This window comes from Schistocerca gregaria, unplaced genomic scaffold (assembly GCF_023897955.1).
Source record: "Schistocerca gregaria isolate iqSchGreg1 unplaced genomic scaffold, iqSchGreg1.2 ptg000484l, whole genome shotgun sequence".
Taxonomy (NCBI): Eukaryota; Metazoa; Arthropoda; class Insecta; order Orthoptera; family Acrididae; genus Schistocerca; species Schistocerca gregaria.
Window position 1 is genome coordinate 566308 of NW_026061893.1, and position 4959 is coordinate 571266.

The window sequence follows — 4959 nt, forward strand, 5'->3', positions numbered from 1 at the left end:
TCTGTGTTCTACTATGGTGCTTTTACTGTCTCCGCATACCGCAGCACGCGACATAGCTTTGCAGACGAGAAGTACAACCGTTTCACAGAGAAGAGCGGCCAATGTGACGATCTGGCTTTAAGTCGATTCGATAACAAATGACGAAAACGGACGGATGTCTCAGGTTTCTACTACAGATGAACACTATTCACATTCTCCCGTGCAACTCGGCTGCTAGTCCTCCTTTCATGCAGAATCTTAAGGTCCTATCTCATGTCCAAGGTACCAAAGCCAGCTAAAAAGTCAATAATCGATACCTAAAACTTGAGTTGTATTACTTCTTACTGGCTATTACATCAACTTAGAAGCCTCATCTGTGTTCTACTATGGTGATTTTAATGTCTCCGCATACCGCAGCACGCGACATAGCTTTGCAGACGATAAGTACAAGCGTTTCAGAGAGGAGAGCGGCCAATGTGACGATCTGGCTTTAAGTCGGTTCGATAACAAATGACGAAAACGGACCGATTTCTCAGGTTTTTACTACATCTGAACACTTTTCACATTCTACCGTGCAACTCGGCTGCTAGTCCTCCTTTCATGCAGAATCTTAAGGTCCCAGCTCATGTCCAAGGCACCAAAGCCAGCTAAAAAGTAAATAATCGATACCTAATACTTGAATTGTACTACTTCTTCCTGGCTATTACATCAACTTAGAAGCTTCATCTGTGTTCTACTGTGGTGCTTTTACTGTCTCCGCATACCGCAGCACGCGACATAGCTTTGCAGACGATAAGTACAACCGTTTCAGAGAGAAGAGCGGCCAATGTGACGATTTGGTTTTGCGTCGATTCGATAACAAATGACGAAAACGGACGGATGTCTCAGGTTTTTACTACATATGAACACTTTTCACATTCTCCCGTGCAACTCGGCTGCTAGTCCTCCTTCATGCAAAATCTTAATTTCCTAGCTCATGTCCAAGGCACCAAAGAAGGGTAAAAAGTCAATAACCGATACCTAAAACTTTAATAGTACTACTTCTTACTGGCTATTACATCAACTTAGAAGCTTCATCTGTGTTCTACTATGGTGCTTTTAGTGTGTCCGCATACCGCAGCACGCGACATAGCTTTGCAGACGATAAGTACAACTTTTGCAGAGAGAAGAGTGGACAATGAGACGATCTGGCTTGAAGTCGATTCGATAACAAATGACCAAAACGGACGGATTTCTCAGGTTTTTACTACATATGAACACTTTTCACATTCTCCCGTGCAACTCGGCTGCTAGTCCTCCTTTCATGCAGAATCTTAAGGTCCTAGCTCATGTCCAAGGCACCAAAGCCAGCTAAAAAGTCAATAATCGATACCTAAAACTTGAATTGTACTAATTCTTACTGGCTATTACATCAACTTAGAAGCTTCATCTGTGTTCTACTATGGTGCTTTTAGTGTCTCCGCATACCGCAGCACGCGACATAGCTTTGCAATCGATAAGTACAACCGTTTCAGAGAGAAGAGCGGCCAATGTGACGATCTGGCTATAAGTCGATTCGATAACAAATGACGAAAACGGACGTATTTTTCAGGATTTTACTACATATGAACACAATTCACATTCTCCCGTGCAACTCGGCTGCTAGTCCTCCTTTCATGTAGAATCTTAAGGTCCTAGCTCATGTCCAAGGTACCAAAGCCAGCTAAAAAGTCAATAATCGATACCTGATACTTGAATTGTATTACTTCTTACTGGCTATTACATCAACTTAGAAGCCTCATCTGTGTTCTACTATGGTGATTTTAGTGTCTCCGCATACCGCAGCACGCGACATAGCTTTGCAGAGGATAAGTACAACCGTTTCAGAGAAAAGAGCGGCCAATGTGACGATATTGCTTTAAGTCGGTTCGATAAGAAATGACGAAAACGGACCGATTTCTCAGGTTTTTACTACATATGAACACTTTTCACATTCTCCCGTGCAACTCGGCTGCTAGTCCTCCTTTCATGCAGAATCTTAAGGTCCTAGCTCATGTCCAAGGCACCAAAGCCAGCTAAAAAGTCAATAATCGATACCTAAAAATTGAATTGGATTACTTCTTACTGGCTATTACATCAACTTAGATGCTTCATCTGTGTTCTACTATGGTGATTTTAGTGTCTCCGCATACCGCAGCACGCGACATAGCTTTGCAGACGATAGGTACAAGCGTTTCAGAGAGAAGAGCTGCCAATGTGACAATCTGGCTTTAAGTCGATTCGATAACAAATGACGAAAACGGACGGATTTCTAAGGTTTTTACTACATATGAACACTTTTCACATTCTCCCGTGCAACTCGGCTGCTAGTCCTTCTTTCATGCAGAATGTAAAGGTCCTAGCTCATGTCCAAGCACCAAAGCCAGCTAAAAAGTCAATAATCGATACCTAAAACTTGAATTTTACTACTTCTTACTGGGTATTACATCAACTTAGAAGCTTAATCTGTGTTCTACTATGGTGCTTTTAGTGTCTCCGCATACCGCAGCACGCGACATAGCTTTGCAGACGATAAGTACAACCGTTTCAGAGAGAAGAGCGGCCAATGTGACGATCTGGCTTTAATTCGATTCCATAACAAATGACTAAAACGGACGGATTTTCAGGTTTTTACTACATATGAACACTTTTCACATTCTCCCTTGCAACTCGGCTGCTAGTCCTCCTTTCATGAAAAATGTTAAGTTCCTAGCTCATGTCCAAGGCACCAAAGAAGGGTAAAAAGTCAATAACCGATACCTAAAACTTTAATTGTACTACTTCTTACTGGCTATTACATCAACTTAGAAGCTTCATCTGTGTTCTACTATGGTGCTTTTAGTGTGTCCGCATACCGCAGCACGCGACATAGCTTTGCAGACGATAAGTACAACTTTTTCAGAGAGAAGAGCGGCCAATGTGACGATCTGGCTTTAAGTCGATTCGATAACAAATGACGAAAACGGACGGATGTCTCAGGTTTTTACTACAGATGAACACTATTAACATTCTCCCGTGCAACTCGTCTGCTAGTCCTCCTTTCATGCAGAATCTTAAGGTCCTATCTCATGTCCAAGGTACCAAAGCCAGCTAAAAAGTCAATAATCGATACCTAAAACTTGAGTTGTATTACTTCTTACTGGCTATTACATCAACTTAGAAGCCTCATCTGTGTTCTACTATGGTGATGTTAGTGTCTCCGCATACCGCAGCACGCGACATAGCTTTGCAGACGATAAGTACAAGCGTTTCAGAGAGGAGAGCGGCCAATGTGACGATCTGGCTTTAAGTCGGTTCGATAACAAATGACGAAAACGGACCGATTTCTCAGGTTTTTACTACATCTGAACACTTTTCACATTCTCCCGTGCAACTCGGCTGCTAGTCCTCCTTTCATGCAGAATCTTAAGGTCCTAGCTCATGTCCAAGGCACCAAAGCCAGCTAAAAAGTCAATAATCGATACCTAAATCTTGAATTGTACTACTTCTTCCTGGCTCTTACATCAACTTAGAAGCTTCATCTGTGTTCTACTGTGGTGCTTTTACTGTCTCCGCATACCGCAGCACGCGACATAGCTTTGCAGACGATAAGTACAACCGTTTCAGAGAGAAGAGCGGCCAATGTGACGATTTGGTTTTACGTCGATTCGATAACAAATAACGAAAACGGACGGATGTCTCAGGTTTTTACTACATATGAACACTTTTCGTATTCTCCCGTGTAACTCCGCTGCTAATCCTCCTTTCATGCTGAATCTTAAGGTCCTAGCTCATGTCCAAGGCACCAAAGCCAGCTAAAAAGTAAATAATCGATACCTAAAACATGAATTGTACTATATCTTCCTGGCTATTACATCAACTTAGAAGCTTCATCTGTGTTCTACTATGGTGATTTTAGTGTCTCCGCATACCGCAGCACGCGACATAGCTTTGCAGACGATAAGTACAACCGTTTCAGAGAGAAGAGCGGCCAATGTGACGATCTGGCTTTAAGTCGGTTCGATACCAAATAACGAAAACGGACCGATTTCTCAGGTTTTTACTACATATGAACACTTTTCACATTCTCCCGTGCAACTCGGCTGCTAGTCCTCCTTTCATGCAGAATCTTAAGGTCCTAGCTCAAGTCCAAGGCACCAAAGCCAGCTAAAAAGTCAATATTCATTACCTAAAACTTAAATTGTACTACTTCTTACTGGCTATTACATCAACTTAGAAGCTTCATCTGTGTTCTACTATGGTGCTTTTAGTGTCTCAGCATACCGCAGCACGCGACATAGCTTTGCAGACGAGAAGTACAACCGTTTCAGAGAGAAGAGCGGCCAATGTGACGATCTGGCTTCAAGTCGATTTGATAACAAATGACGAAAACGGACGGATTTCTCAGGTTTTTACTACATATGAACACTTTTCACATTCTCCCGTGCAACTCGGCTGCTAGTCCTCCTTCATGCAAAATCTTAATTTCCTAGCTCATACCCAAGGCACCAAAGAAGGGTAAAAAGACAATAACCGATACCTAAAACTTTAATTGTACTACTTCTTACTGGCTATTACATCAACTTAGAAGCTTCATCTGTGTTCTACTATGGTGCTTTTAGTGTGTCCGCATACCGCAGCACGCGACATAGCTTTGCAGACGATAAGTACAACTTTTGCAGAGAGAAGAGTGGCCAATGAGACGATCTGGCTTGAAGTCGATTCGATAACAAATGACCAAAACGGACGGATTTCTCAGGTTTTTACTACATATGAACACTTTTCACATTCTCCCGTGCAACTCGGCTGCTAGTCCTCCTTTCATGCAGAATCTTAAGCTCCTAGCTCATGTCCAAGGCACCAAAGCCAGCTAAAAAGTCAATAATCGATACCTAAAACTTGAATTGTACTACTTCTTACTGGCTATTACATCAACTTAGAAGCTTCATCTGTGTTCTACTATGGTGCTTTTAGTGTCTCCGC